Source organism: Cavia porcellus, unplaced genomic scaffold (assembly GCF_034190915.1).
Source record: "Cavia porcellus strain 051 isolate PalLab524CR breed Dunkin Hartley unplaced genomic scaffold, mCavPor4.1 scaffold_31, whole genome shotgun sequence".
NCBI lineage: Eukaryota > Metazoa > Chordata > Mammalia > Rodentia > Caviidae > Cavia > Cavia porcellus.
This window is the reverse complement of record NW_026947514.1, coordinates 33143008-33159521: the sequence shown is the minus strand read 5'-3', so window position 1 is coordinate 33159521 and position 16514 is coordinate 33143008.

Genomic DNA, 16514 nt, shown 5'->3' with positions numbered 1-16514 from the left:
CAAGCACAGTCGGGTACGTGCCAGGAAGCAGCATGACGAGTTCATCCTGGAGACCAGGCAGCAAACATCTTCCCCTCCGGAGCCAGGAAGCAACACTTGATGTGAGGACCAAAGCTTCTCCAGGAGAACCAACGGCTCAAACAGCAACACATAGGAGAACCCACAATGCCTCCTTAACGCCTCAACCCTCAACACCTCTCTTCTTCTCCACCTATTACCCTGGCAACTTTCTTCAGATGGAGCATCTTTGGTCAATACCATGTTGATGTAATCCAGCTGGCATTAAGTTGGCCACCAGTTCTTAATCCATAACAGAAGGAATAGAATGGGGCTTTGAACATTCTGGACATTTTGGCTTCTTCTATGCCCAGGTAATATTTCTGTTCCCAACTATTGTAGCCTGTCTTATTCATCCTCAATTCACTGAAGTACTCAGCATGTATTGTATGTGAATTCAGTGAATATTTTCCAAATAAAAAAATCACCAAGATTAATACTAATGGTAGGATCTTGCATCCTGAGCAGCAGCTACTGAGAGCCTAAACAGTGGAAATGAGAAAAAAGCCAAGGCGTTACTCCTGTCTTCACTTTCTACCACTATTAAAGATAGGAGACAAGCATGTGAAAGTTGCCCCAGGGCAAGCTGGCAGGCAGGCAGGCAGTCACAGGTGGTTTTCTTCCCCATGAGCTGAAGACCCACCAGGCTGGTCCCACCCATGGCACGCTGGAGAGGCATACTATCTTGTCAGTTACTTTTACTGAAAGTGATAAATAGTGCAATCCAGCATTTTTGGATTTTTCGAGTTTTTGTTGTGATACTGAGAGTCAAATCAATTTTTTTGAAACTCCAAATAGATCTGCAAAGAGAGAAAACCTATAAACTCTTGCACATAAGTCAGAAGAGATTTCATTTTGCTGCCCATGAAACAACTCCTCAAATTTCAGTGACTTAAAGTCTGAGCTCTACAGACATGCTGTTCTCCGTGTGGTCACTCAATATTGTGCTGCAAGTGAATTAAGGTTCACTTTCACAGTTGCCACTTTAGAGGACGAGATAAAGAAAGAGCAAGATTGACACACCACTTGTACTGTCATGGCGACACAGTCACATAGCCACGCCTAACTTCCGGGAAGCAGGAGAGTCCAAACTTCCCATACTGGGAAGGGAAGGAGAACTGAGTATTACTGAGCACTTGTAACATTTGGTACCCGTTGCTTTTCCCAGCAGCTGGCAAATGCTTCTTTTGAATCTGCTTCTATGTGTTTCCCTTGGATTACCTGACATATATCAAAGACCTATGGACAGTGTTAAGAAAGGGAGACAAAATAGTTATGCAGCTCATTTTTGTCCATAGGTCCTTTTTAAAAATTTTCTTTATTTGTTTTTGAAAAGGACTAGTTAACTCTGGGCACTTTTCTCTCTAGTTCTCTCAGATACTAATAACTCTGGAAAATGCTAAGGAATTGAAGGGGTCCATAGTAGAGCTGTAGTAATACATTTAAGATGGAACAGTTGGCTTTGAGTTGTCCAGAATCTCCCTGCAGCAGAGGAGTGGGGGACTTTCCCTTATTATTCTTCCAGTAATGAATTCCCGATCTGAGTGGGCTGCCTCCATATGTTTTCAGTCAAGTGCTGATGGAAGCCTTGCTAGGGGACATTTCCGAGAGGCTGTGGATGTAACAGCTGAGGTCTTGTATCTGACTAGAGCTACTCCTGGTTTGCCCTTCAGTTTAGCCCTCCTGAGTCCTGAAGTCAGAGATGAGAAATGATTCATGAGATCTTGGTGAGCCAACAGGGATGCCACACCTCTTTGCTCCCTTTAGGTGAAAAGATACAGTTTGAAAGTTTTTTTTTTTTTTCAGAGATATTTGTGATCTGGATTTAGTAACTTAAAAGGGACTTTCTAAGACCAAACCAGCTATTTGTAGATGCCTCAACTTCCTTTCTTTAGGACCTAAGCGTAGTTCTGACCTACTCTGATGTCCTAAGAACAAAAAGAGAAATTAGGTCACACCATTTCCTACCTGAAACCTAATCTCAAGTAGGCAAGCAGCTTCTAAATTAGCTCTAGTGGTAGGCCGTGTTTGCTAAGAGCAGCCTGCTCATTCATCCGAAAACAACCTGTCTAGGTGAACTTACACAACTTTTGATTACAGTTGGACTCTTCATTTGGGAAAAGAGTCTACATTACCTTTGAGAGGTGACATGAATTATGATATGAGTGGCATGGGGTTAGAAAGCCTTTTGGAGAAGAGGTTCCCTGAGAATTCTTTACTTTGATGTCTGCATTTCTCTGCATGTCTGCCTAAAACTACTCTTCCTCCCAGAAGACTTATCCTGTATACTGTAAGTTCTAATTACTGAAAACTTTAGTTTACATGTGACTCCTCCTGGTGTATCTAGCTCCTTTCAGCTTTAGTCCCCTTTGGCTTCTCTCTCTGTCTCTGTCTCTGTCTCTGTCTCTGTCTCTCTGTCTCTCTGTCTCTCTCTCTGTCTCTCTCTCTGTCTCTCTCTCTCTGTCTCTCTCTCTCTGTCTCTCTCTCTCTCTCTGTCTCTCTCTCTCTCTCTCTCTCTCTCTCTCTCTCTCTTATTGTTTTGTCTAAGTGTCCTGTCATTGCTCACTAGCTAACCAACCGTGGGCTGGAAAAATTATTGAAACCCAGACTCTCAAAACAGCAGAAGGTGTGCAAAGACTGTTTTCCATTAGAGGGGCTGTGAGAGGGCACAGTAATGATGAACTCAGGTACACTCTAAATCCTCCAAGATTGCTCTAAGGATTTTTTGCTTCTATTACTGCAAACGTAACCTACACACACCTGTCACACCCAAGCATCTCCTATCATTTCTCCACCCCTATACCCAATGTCAGTGTCCTTCCTCCCTTTTAAGAAGTCTTGGGAGCATGAAAAATATTAGCACCAAAAAAAGTGTGCCCTTTTAAAAGTGCATAGTCACCAACATAAAGGACTGGTGAGTGGCAAGGAAGGCTCTTGAGATTTAAGATTGAAGAAGATGTGATACAGAAGAATGGCAATAAAACCTCAGCTAAAGAAAATCCCATTCCCACTATGAGACCAAGATATCTTTCCTCCTTCCCAGTCTTACAGCAATTTCCCTTTCCTCAAAATCATTTCAGCAGCAGAAAAGAAACTTCCACTGAAGAACTCTGTTGAGCATGTAAAACGATAGTCTCTCTTCATTAATCTCCCAACCTCTTCTAGTCCCAGATCCTAGCAAATTCCAAGAAATTTACTTTCAAACTAAAGCTTGGAACACACTAGGACTAGGTTTGGATAAAGTTTTTGTCACTCGTGTTCTCCTAAGATGCCGAGAGCTCTTCATTTGAAATTATTCATAAATCTTCATGATGTTTTTGGAAGGCTACTCATGCATGCTGTTGCGGTGTTTCAACTGATTTAGAGAAACTGTGCTTCATGTGACTCCAGACAACAACCAGAGGACTAGGGCAAGAGTTAAACTGTGATACCAGGCTTCCCGTTTTATACTTTACCTTTATACCGCATCAGAGATGTAAAAGCGCAATCCAAACCATCTCCTTTCAAATTCCAATACAGTTTCTGTTCTTTTTAGTGGACATGAAACTATGAGTAAATTAGAAGCAAATCTAAACAGTTGTTTCCCTGACTTTTCCTGAGCTCTGGACATGTCAGTGTTGATTAAATCATTGGTTAAAATTTATTGTGATGGACACATTTATCTACTGATTAAAATTACAGTGTTCCCCTTGGAGACTGATGGCACTGAAGGTAAGTCTGGCGGTGTTTCTAAGCCTGCTGCTGCGAGATTCTAGAGCCAATGCTTCTGGATGACTTCCAGACCCCTGCTCATTCCATTTTAAATTGGAGGTTGATATCTATTGCCATTGGCTGCCTTTTGGGGCCAGGAACCCATACGGGTTTGCCCAGCCTCTCACGCCAACACCATCATCCACACATTCATTCTATCTAACAGCTTGGAAGTGGAAGGAAAGATGAAGCAGAAGCCAGTTTGGCTTTCTCCCAGTTCTCTAAGCCCCTCTGGAGTTAATCAGTAACCACCTATCTTTGTGTCAATAGCATAGACTAACTAGGACACCTGGGGAAGACCCACAGGAAGGCTTAAGATGAAGCAAACTTTGTAACAATTATGTTGTTTAAGCTGGACTCAGAATCTTCACACAAAAGCAGCTTGCGAAACTCAGTGAACTAGCTGGAGAGACCTGAAGCTCTCAGTGTTCTTTAACCTAATATTTTTTACTAATATTTTCTATGCCCCCATTTCAGCTCCCAAGTCTCTTTACGCTGTGAACTTTAACCAGCATCCCCCTGTGTCAGACACATGTTTATCAAAATTGTCTGAGTTTATCTTATTGGTAGAATTCTTCAGAGGCATCTCCTCCGTCCTTTCCCCATTCTCTGAGCTCATACGAAACCATAACCCTTCTTGGGTGTGAGAAGATGGCCTGGACAGGGAAAGAGGCAGAGGGCAGTGGAAAACGTGGATGGAGGGTATATGAAAAATAGTTCCCTGCTGTAGTCTGCTTAGGCTGTTGTAGTCAACTTGCAAGGGAAACTACAGGATTCATAGTCATAGGATTGTTTTATATTATTCACCTAAAGAGTCAAATGCAGAAGAGTACAGGAGGTCTGTTCACACACTAAAGACCCAAAGAATCCAGCTGAGGGCTTGGAGCCCACAGCAACGTACTCCACGAGTTCAGCTGGAGGCTCAGAGCCCACAACAATGTCTCATGCAAGTCTGCACCAAGGATCTGCACTGGGAAGGCGCAAAGGTCAGTGCTGGAAGCTAGAAAGTCTGTGCCAGCAGGATGAAGGGTCTGCATGGAGTCTGGAAGCAATGCTCAAGGTAAGAACCAGAACTCCACTGAAAGAGATTGCAGCCATCCTGAGTGACAGCGAGGACCCGAGCTCCTCTGATGATAAGAACAGTGAAGTTCATATCGGTAAAGCCAGTGTAGCAAGCTTCTCTAGGAGAATCAACAATACCCCATCGTCCCTGCGGACACCCCATCTTCCCCGCGGGTGCTCTTTTTATACTGCTGGCAACAATTCCTCAGATGGGCCTTGGGCCTTCCACACCCAGCACCATGCTGATTCAGTTCACCTGGATGTCACAAGTTGTTTGTAGTTAATCCACCACAGACTGCCATATTAGAATACCACAAAATGCATAGCTTCAACAACAGACAATTGTTTTCTCATAGTTCTGGAGACTAGAAGTCCAAGCGGGTTTGGATTTCTCCTGGGGGCTCATTCCGTGGCTTGTGGCACTGCTCTATGAATGAGCTCCTAGTGGCCCTTCCTGTACTTATAAAGGCACCAGTCTTACTGGATTAGGACTCCACCCTTATGACTTCATCAGCCTGATTTACCCTGTCTTCAAACACAGTCGCATGGGATATTAGTGCTGCAACATGTGGATTCTTAAGGAACAGTTCATAACATGTCACCCACCATGACTGTTTTCCTTATCAGATCATCTCCCATCCTTTGGCAATGCCCTTCTAATCTGAATGGGAGAAAAGTAGACGTTGGCTAAGAAATGCAGATGTGACTGTGTGTAAAAGGAGAATTGCTAAGATAGGGAAGGAGGGTACACAGGTGGGGAGAGTCAAAGGATGACTGATGAATGCTTGAGTGAACTCTTGAGTGGATGGTCAAGTAAGTAAACTATGACTTTCATAGTATGTTAGTATCAGAGAAGAAAGTACATTCTGCTTTTTGGGGATTATAATCTTCCACAGTTCAGGGGTTGCAAACTGAGATGCTCATGCTGGACAGGCAAAAAGAGGCAAGGTGCAATAATTGATAGTCATGGGAAACGACAAATTGGAAGCTGCATGTCCTGTAAGAGGAGGTAGTAGTTATAGAGGAGCTAACCTGAGTCAGTCTGCCTGCTCTAAAGCCTGTGTCTGGATAGACCCCAACCTGGGACTCTGGCTCCCTTAGTTCAGTTTTAGCAAGAATCCTACTGACAACAGATATGATGGCACATACCTGTAATCCCAGCCCCTGGGGAGTCTGAGGCAGGAGGATGGCAATTCCAAGTCCAGTGCTGGCAATTTAGTGACTTGGTGAGACTCTGTCTCAATTTTCTGGAAAAATTCTGCTGACTCCATTTTTTGAAAATCCCTACCCTTGATATCTGATCAGCTTCCAGGTCTGATCAAATTTCTCATCCTATATGCCCAGTGTTATCCCGCTGGCCTGCCCTCAGTAACAATCCTATTGTAACATGTTAGCCCTAACCTTGACGCTTCCTCTTAGTAATTTTTCATTCACTGACTGCCATGTGCTCCTTGGCTATCAATTCCCACTCTTCTCTTTTGTGTTGAGTTGAGCCCAGTATCTCCCCACTCAAAACCCCAGCTTAGTGTCGCCTCTGGAATAGTCTTCCTTAACATCTTTAACAAGCACCATGAAAAACTTTTCCTCAGTACTCAGCTCCAACCAGTCATTACCATACAAGATGCTGACAGAACTTTTGATTTTTCAAGAGAAGCCAGAAATATGGGTCTTGGGTAGAACTATCCTTCTTTAAAAACATCTTGAAATTCAAAAATTATAAAATGCTATGCCAGCCAAATAAACACATTTATAGTCTGCATCCCAAAAGTTTTCAGGTTCCCTCTCTTGGTATACAAGAAAGACATGTGTCATATCATCGCATGAACATGGAGGTGTTTAAGAGTTCGGGGTGTGGGTAGACTCTTGGGATTACTGTTCCAGTCTACCACTTACCAGCTTCGTAATCTTGGGCAGTCATTCTCAACAATTCATACAGTGGTTGGGAGGATAAAATTAGTATATATTGGTACCTAAAACTGTACCTGCTGCCCGGTAAGAAGGCAATCAGCTGTGAACTGGTAGTACTAGCCGGTAATCATGAACCTCTTGGTGTCTTCATGTATAATGTGGGAGCAATACTTGCCTTCCCTATCCTATAGGGCATGTTTGGGAGGACAAAAGAAGAGACTAAATATGAAAGAGCTTGAAAAATTATGCACATTGCTAAGAAATATATTGATCATTACTTTTGTTACTTTTCCTATAAGTGAGAAACCGCCTTCCCCAGTGCGTACCTGGGAATCCCTAGGAAGAGGACAGTCGTGGCTAGGACTGATCCTTTGTTGTTCCTAAAGTTATACGTTACTTCATTGTTAAAATTTGGTGTTTTTCCTTTTTTTTAATTATAAAGAGATTAAAGTTTCAGAGAAGTAGAGAAAATAGTATAATGAACAGCCAGTTACCTTTCCTAGACTGAGTGATTGCTAACATTTGCCGTATTTGCATCACTCTGAGTTTTCCTTACGGATAACTGAAATGGAGCTTGGCAGCCACATGGGAAAGAAATTGAGGCCTGCTGACATTGACCAGGAGAGCAGGGGCTTTAACTGTCTCAGCCTCTACTTAATTTTTTTAAAATTGAGACCCAGTCAGGTAAGGGTAGCTTTCCTTTTAGAGAGCACTAGAAAGGATTCTGCACTAGAAAAATATCTGTGTAGGATAGTTTGTTAGAGATGCAACAATATATTGTTATTGCCTTAAAGAAAGTGGCATAAGTAAAATAACTAATTTATTAAGATTTTAATTTATTGCCATCTTTTTCTTTTTTTCTTTGTTTTTGTTTTGGGCCTTGCTATGGAGGCTCAGGCTGGCCTTGAACTCACTGTGTAGCCCAGGATGGCTTTGAATTAATGGCATTCTACCTGTTGAGCCTCTTTGAGTGCTGGGATCACAGGTGTGCACCACCATGTCTGGCATATTGCTATCTTTTAAGATGTTAATGTTTTTTTCAAAGACAAAATATTTATGTATTGCTCATGTAATTAAAAATTAAAAATTTTCTGAGAGACTTGATGTGAAAATGTCTGTCATACGGAACTTGCTGAAACTGGTGGATCCCTGGAAAGCCTGGCAAAAAGATGACAGAAAGGAAAGATGTTAGGAGCAGAAATACTGTGATTCAAAGAAAATATATACTGATTATAAATGATTCCCTTCCAGTAAACCATTTAAAAGATTATCTAAACATATTGCCCCATTTCTCAACGTCAACTGTTACTGAATTTAAATTCTAACATTTCTCCAGGGAAAGGATGTCTTAGAAGAGCAAAAGCAACTAAGCTTTAAAATTCTATTATTCAGACTCCTCATTAATTTAAGCTGACATTCCTCTTCAATTGGGGCAAATCATCAAAGCCCCGCTGTATTGAGAACCTTGAATTCAGCAACAAAGAGTGTGGGGTATGAGAGAAAAACAGGGCAGGGGAGGGTGGCGAGCTGCAAGGCCAGAAGAGGGAAGGGGAAGGGGAGGACCCTGCAGGAAGGACAGCTGGGTGGAGAGGCAAAGGGGAGAGTGCAGTTAGAAAAAGGCAGAAGGAACAACGGAGAGACCTTCCACCAGCAAAGGATCCAGCAAAGGATCAGGGCTCCGAGGGCCCACCCGTGCGAACTGTCTCATCATTATGGCAGAATCACCTCCAACCTGGCACTTTGCAACTGTAAGTTTTCTCCAGAGCAAGGCTAAATCACCAAGTTAAAGCCCAAGCCGGGCAACTTTGTGACTTAGCAAGCCATTGTCTCAAAATAAAATAATAAATTTTAAAAGGTCTGGTACAAAGGCCCGGAGTTGGAACAGAGAAGGGAAATATTCCTTTGTTCCTCCATTCAGGTACCTGGAGATCTCCTATCCCGTAGCACGATACCCCATGACCCAGTGCCTGCAGGGAAGCCCATCCCACAAACCCTCTGACCTAGAGCCCTGGCGCTGGTGATTTTCAGAGTCTGACCAAGTTGCAGGGAGCTCCCTCACTGTGTCTGCGGTGTATCGTGTGGGACGTGTTACACGGAGTGCACAGTATCAGTTCATTGTTGAAGTATACGGCAAGGAAGGATTTTTAAAATATGAAGTTATCCACAAACCTTCACTGACTAAGATTTATAACTAGAACATAATAAGATTCATAAGGTAACCAGCGCCCAAGAGAAAACTGTTTTTTTAAATGTATAACCCTTTCACCCCAATACTAGGAACTGAACCGAAGGCATTCACATTGAGCTACATCCCTACCCCTTTGAAAAGTGTGTTTTGTTCTGTTTTCAGTTTGAGACACTCTCGCTAAGTTGCCTGAGTTGGGCTTAACTTTGTGATCTTCCTCAGTCTTCTGGATTCATTGTGCAATGTTAATAAATAAAATATTGTTAAAAAACCAAAATAATCTCTAGTCCCACAGTCTTTCCTTGGTACCAAATAGGTCCTCAAGGACACAAGAAACACACATGGCCCTGTTTCCCTGACAGCCTCCAGTGTCTGGCAATGCTCCCAACACCAAGTCCAGGGACTATAGTAACTCAATCCTCCGCGCACCACTTTCCAGCTCTGGACCATCCAGGAGTTCCAGCAGCAGTTTGCCAGGAGTCCCTGCAGAATAGTTTGCCAGGGCACAATGTGGAAATAGAAATCACCTGCCTCGCCTTCATGCCAAGGGGATTGTGAGATGAGAGTATAAATAAATGGATATCTCTAACTCATCCCAGAGTTCTGAGCCTAGGTTCCTTCAGTGACCCATTCTCCAGTTTTAAGATATAAATCAGATCCCAACAGTCCTCCGCTCCAAGGGACCACCTTTTCATTCACATGCCAGCAAAGGCATCCAGTGTACCCCGCCCCACAACCTGTGCAGCCACACTGACTCCTTATTCTCCCCTCACTTCTGAACCCTTGCCTGGGCTGCTTCCTCACCTCGACTCCTCAACATATTGGCGTGATTTCATCGTCTCTAAGTGTTTGCTGAGATGTCATCTTCTCCGCAAGACCTCCCTTCTGTAAAAATGAAAACAATTTCCTCACCCCATCTTGCTTTCCATTTGCATTCCCAAAGCACAAATTGCCTCATAATGTAATAAACATCACCTTTGTGTTTACTAGTCTCTGCATGTCTGCCCTGCTATAACACAAGCTCTGGAGACAGGCGGCTTGGATTCACTGATGCGTCCTAGGCCCCTAGAGCAGGGTCAAGCACATTAATGATACCCAATAAATAAGTTGGATTTATCTTAAAAGTCTAAAATATAAAACTGATTTTTTTACCCAGGCTCTCTATGGATAAACTCTGGCTCCAAGGAGCAGGTATAAAAACCGTTAACCTTCGTTCTCATGCCTGAAGCCAGTTTTGAAGTTGTCAAGTGCTACAGAGCATCAGATCCAAGGGCCTGGCCAAGGGTCACATACAGCAGGTCCCTGGGTGACACACAGCAAAAAGAAGGCAGCTAACATTTGTTGAGTAGCTGCTATTTTCTAGGTAATGTCTGTTTCCAGTGCACTACATAAGCAATCTCATGAAATTGTCATTGGCTCTCTAGTACATCATTCCAGGCCTGGCCATTATTAGATGCTTAATCAATGCTCACTATGTCATTAATAACCCTTCAACACAGGTACTGTATCCTGATCTTGGAAAGCCTAAGGTTCCATTTCACATAGTTTGCTTCATCTCATACAACTGTTGGGTGGCAGAGCCAGGCTTAAGTAATTCTCAAGCAAGTCCTGAAAAAAATGCAGGTTAAACCATCCCTCGGAGCTTCTCCTGGCCACACAGGAGAGGAGGGATATTCTACCTCTACCAGCCCTCACTTCCTCCTCTTGCACAGTTGGCTAACCTGGAGGGGTCTCCTGCCACCTTCTGATTAATGACTCTGCCTTTCCCACCCTCGCTGGCTAGATAACCCTGGAGTTGCTACAATTCATTTTGAATCATAAATTAAGTTCTAAAAGATACTGCAGCTTTGTGCTCAGAATCTCTCATAAATTTGGACTCTTTTTGAAAGTTATTTCTCATGAGTAGAATGATAGGTTTGTCAAGTCTCTTTCTTTAAGAAAAATCTAAGACATCTGCTGGTTTCCCCTCTTCCCCTCCAAAAACACAGCACTTATGAGTCCACTTAATGTAGCTAGAATTCCCCCCAAGGACCTCATACTCAGTTTGCACTCTGGCCATCCTAAGGAAAAGCTTCAATCCTGTGGCCACTCAACATAGACAAAAAGAATTTAAAATCAGCACTTTCATTGTGCTTTCTGTATACCCACTATTGACTGGAATTTGACTTCCTAGGCATTACCAAAGTGTCAAATACCAGCTCTTTACCCGCATGGGTGTGGAACAACCCAGCACATGGCAGAGAGGCAGCCTCTGTGGCTCTAGCTGCCAGAACTCCAGCCCTAGGAGAAAGCATCTCTTAAAGCTAATGCTTTGTGCGGGTTGTGCTGTTCCCTTGGGACCTGGGAGATTGCTTCAGGGTTGCCTTCAAAGACAATGATGGGCTCTAGATGTCAGGCTGGTTTTCTCTTGGTGCTTTTTATTTCATCTAGAACCAACTATGACCTTGGGAATCAGATTCTCCTCAGCAACTCCCTCTTGAGTGTGGGATTCTAGTAGAAAAACTTGGGGTTCAATTGTGTGTCAGAGATGCCTGGTTCCATACATTTTGCTCTATTAGCAAGATGCAGGGCAGTTTCTTTCTTGAATGATGCTGTCTTGTGTGCTGGAAAACATTCACCCTTCCAGACTCATCCAGAAGATGCCAGCTGCATTTCCCATCACTGTAGCAGCCAGAGATACCTGCAGGCAATATTTCACCCCTGCCTTTGGTTGAAGATATGAGATGCTGACTCTGAAAGATTGTGAGTTCTGCTTTTGGGAAGAGGTTAGTGCACTTCTAGAAGCGCCTGTCCTCTCAGGGTAAGCTACTTCCTATCCATGTTGCCTTCAATGATCTTGGTTTGCCTTCAAGTCTAGTCTTAATGAACATTTAGTTTTACTTCCAATTTCTTCCATATAAATAGGGAGTAGGAAGGCAAGGAGGGAATACTGAAATATTCCTTGGGCTATCTTCTCCCAAGAAGGGTCTTATTCTCTGAATGACTGAATTCTTTTTCAAGTTAGTGATTGAGAAATTTTACCAAAAATAGATTCAAAAGCCCAGTAGCAAAACTTGAGATAAAAGATAGAAATGGAGTCACTAGAACCTAAACATTGGGCTGCAATCATGGGTCTTTTCTCTCTCCAACCCACATGAGTTGTGATTTGTCCATAGACACCTGAGTATTGCATATCTGTCCTACAAGGTACAGCGGGTTCTCTCTAGTGTCTAGAAACATCAGTATTCTCTGCAAGAGGAGTGGCCAGAGTCAGGGCAGGAACTGATACAACTCTGCAGACCTGGAAGAGTGTAACTATAAAGAACCCTACAGAGAGAGGCTGTTGGCTGAATCTGTCTGCTTTGTTTCTCCTAGGCGTGACCACACACATGCCAACGCCTGAGCTCCCAGGCTTTCTATCCAGCCCTTACATCCTGCCCTGCTCCTCTTTCTGGAGAGTATTCTCTGTAGCTCAGCGCATCCTGTTTGTTCAGACCCCTTTGTCTTCCACACAGCAAATGGGAAAGAGGATCCCTCTGAGTCGTTTCATCATTGAAGTCAGGTCCTGGCCCACTTGATTACACTCAATAGCTGGAAATGGTAAGGATGTCCGATGGCAGAGGGCTCTTGTTCTAAACTCTGCATGCCAGGAAGACAGGGGTCTGGAGCTCCTCCTCCAGGCTGTTCTAGAAGAAGCAGGATGCTCTGGTTAAAAAAAAAAATGGCCAACAGTGGAACTGAAGTGCAGTTCTCTTGGAAAGGAACTCAAAGCACGGTCATCAATGGGCATCCAACTGGTCCTCTGTGGATAAAGTGGGCCATAGGCTCATTGCTCTCTCTCTGTGTGCCTCTAGATGGGAAACATTTAGTTCCAGCTGGGAGGGCCAACCTGACCATCCCGCATTTTCTGTAGAAATGTCTCTGAGCCCTTGGTAAAGTATACAGCCACCCGCCTCTGCCACTGTGGCAAATACAGCAGCAGTTGAGCTTCCAAGAGGCCTTAGCCTTGACACACTGTTCCCATCCGGAAGGGAGCGTCACACTAGCCCGCACTAGCCCCTACTAGCCTCAAAGTCATGGCGAACGTTTCCACAGAGTGGCACGGAGAGCAGCCCTGTATCCAAGCTGAGAAGGAAAATATCACTAGTGTGGCTGAGTCTCCTGAACCCTGCCCTTCCATCTCAGCACCCCCAGGGTAATGCTCAGTCATTCCAGGGCATTTCCTCTCTGTAGTAGTTGGTTTTCCTTTTTTATATCATTCTGAAATCCTGGGGATTGAACTCAGAGTCTTTGGGCTAAGCTTCCCCTAAGCTACATGCCCAGCTGTTTAGCCATTTGAACCTCACTATCTTCATCTGTATAAACAGGGCTATCAAGAAGGTTAAAGGAAATGATTTATGATAAACATTTGGCTATTGTTCTTATGAAAAGGAAAAAGTCAACAGAGAGAACTGGGCCAAATGCAAAGCCCTTCCCAGTGTGGCCCTGACTTGCCCGGACAGCCTCCTCACCTCTTTGTATTCTATTCGTGAGATAGGCCACGTGTTTGCATGCCCCAGGACAAAGCAGATGCCACCTTTGCCCCTGCATTGCTTGTGCCCTGCATCATCTTCTTTAAACACTAGACTCAAGTGTCCCCACTCCGAAAGGCCTTTCCTAGTGCCCCAAGTGGTGAGTCCCAAGGGCTCCCCTGGCCAGCGCCTTTCTCTGAGCATTGCTTGTCACTCTTGCTGTGCCTGTTTGGTCTTCTCACTGAGCTACCTCGGTGGCAGGGACAGGGACTGGGTCTTCTCTAGTGAGTTGTCTAGCCCACTGCCCACAGGAACAAGGCAGGTGCACAGTCAGTGCACGAGTGAACCAGTGCCTTAATGAATGACAGTTCAGCTGGCAGACTCCAGCAGTCAGTTAACACAGGATTGTCTCGGTGTCCGCAGTTCCCCTCTTAGACATTTTCCCTTCAGAGGTACAAATTCTATGTTCTGGAAGGACAAACTCCTCAAATGAAAGGAAAAAATGGAAGGGGGGTATGAACTTTCTTCCAAAACCAATTTACACAATAGTTTCCCAAGAGAACCCTGGGCTGTCCATATGTGAGGCGAGAGCATCTTTTTCTAGGTGTCTTGTCATGTGTGTTCTTTTTTTTCTCTTGTAACCTGGTGGAAAAATGTGCAAACCTGTTCTCCTGCCCAGAAAATCCACCTTACTATCACAAAAGCAAAAGTTGGGAGACAGTATTCTGGCCATTCAAGGTGTTCTCACCCACACCCATTGTTGTCCTCTAGGGTGATCGCTTACTATTGTGTAGATGCAGGTTTGGTCATGGAATTTAAGGGGATGTGTCCCAGGAGGGAATCCCGAGTAAGCACAGCAGTAATCTGCTCTGTAAATGATTTGATATGGACACCCAGGTCTGCCCAAGAAGGAATTATGAATGGAGATCTACAGCAGAGACTGGGGAGTATGCATGGAACACGTAGGTCCACATAGCTTTTTATTATCATTCTCTTTTTTTAAAAACAGTTTTTGTTGTTGTTGTTGTTGTTGTTTTGTCTTTTTCCTTTTTATCAGTACTGGGGATCGAACTCATGGCTGCCTGCTTGCAAGGCAGGTGCTTATGCCGCTGAGTTATATCCCCAGCCCCTTAAAAACTGTTTTAATTGACCAGAAATTCACATACCATGAGATTAACCATGTTAAACAGTTCAGGGAGCAATTAGCATATTCATAATGTTATGCAACTACCACCTCTATCTAGTTCCAAAATGTTTTCATCACCCTAAAAGAAATCCCCTAACCGTAAGGCATTGCTCCTATTTCCTTTCATCCCAGCTCCCAGATACCACCTATCTGCTTTGTCTCTATGAATTTACTTATTCTGGATATTTCATGTAAGTGGAACCAGAGAGTATGTAACATTTTACATCTGACTTCTCTCACTAACAAGGTTCACCCGCATTGTAGTATACATCAGTACTTCATTCCTTTTTGTGGCTGAATAATCTTTAATTGCAAGAATATACTTACCACATTTTGTTCATCTGTTCATCCATCAATGAACACTTGAGAGTTACTGCATTTCTACCGTTTGGCTCTGGTAAATAATGCTGCTGTAAACTTCTGTGTGCGCTCCCAACAGCAGTTACTCATTTGAGTAACTGTTTTCAGCTCTTTCAGACATATACCTACGAATGGATTTATCAGGTCACGTGGTCATTCTATGGTTTTTCACTTTTTGAGGACCCATCACTCTACATTTCAGAGTGGCCAAACCATTTTGCATCTCTACCAACAAAGTATGAAGTCAGATTTTATCCTTCCAGTAGCCACATTCTAAAATGTCACTGAGACATTTAGCATGAAAGCCTTCTAAAGAGATGGCTTCCAAGCACACAGAGCCACTCGTGATCTATCTGTAAAGACAAACTTTACAGGCACATGACAGCAACAAGCTAAAAGATAATTCAGACAATAGATGTTGCCCATCTCCTTGCAAGCTGTACTTAGCTAAGACATAGGAGGCCCTGATATACAATTAGTGTCCATTGCTATCATGATCTCAGGATTATAGGGCCAGAGTGACTGTCCCAACCTTGGCCAGGTTCCTATGAACACAGAGGGTTCTGTGAATATGTGACCAAGTGTTCAGAGCTCCAAATGTGTGAGGACTAAACTCTACTCGTATGACTTGTCAACGTCTGTGAGTCAGAAATAGTAGGAACACCTTTAAAAAGAAAGCTACAAGCAGTTATTAATAGGAGCTGTTAAGGAGAAAAGCAAGGTCATTGCCACAGCCCACTGAACCAGCCCCGTCAGAGAGGAAGGGTGTGAACCTGACTTCTTTCTGGAGACCACCTGGATGGAAGGAGCTGAGACCTTTGTTAAATTTACATATAAATATTATTGGACTGAAAGAACAAAATTACTACTGTGTTGTAATCTTCCTTCCCTCATTGTCTGGAAGCTGAAGAATCAGCAATGTAAAGGAAGGTTTTCCCAGCCAGAACCTAGGATCCCTCGGGAGCAGGCATGGATCCTTATGATCAAATAAGAGGCTGAAAGAGGAAGGAGACAAGAGGAGTCAGGACCCAAGAGCGGAGGAAGCGAGAAAGCAGGAGAAGCAAGAAAAGAGAAGAGTCAAGTCTCTGGACATTTTCTGAGTGTGCAGCCTTGGGAGGATGGCGAGGAGAGAGAAAGCGAAGGGTTTGAGTGCCAGGAGAATCTGTGCTTCCTGTGGCCTTGGCAAGAAAGAGTCTCATCACGAAGCAAATCTTTACAGTTCTCTAGTGAGCATGCTGGCAAAGCAGTGGCTGAAAACTCATTTTATCTGCCAGTAAACAGCACTGATCTGAGACCCACCTTTGGACACTAGGGCTCCACATCTCACATCTTCACTATTTGCGTATAATGAATGAAAAGCCAGATTTCCTTCCCAAGGTGGGGGATCATGCTTTCTTTTTGGGGTCAAGTGGAGAACTAGTGATGTTGTCATGAGGAGAATTGACCCTCCTCTCTAGCTGCAGGTGAGAACACTGGCAACGTTTAGTCAAACTCCAGTAGGACATTTGGCAGAGTT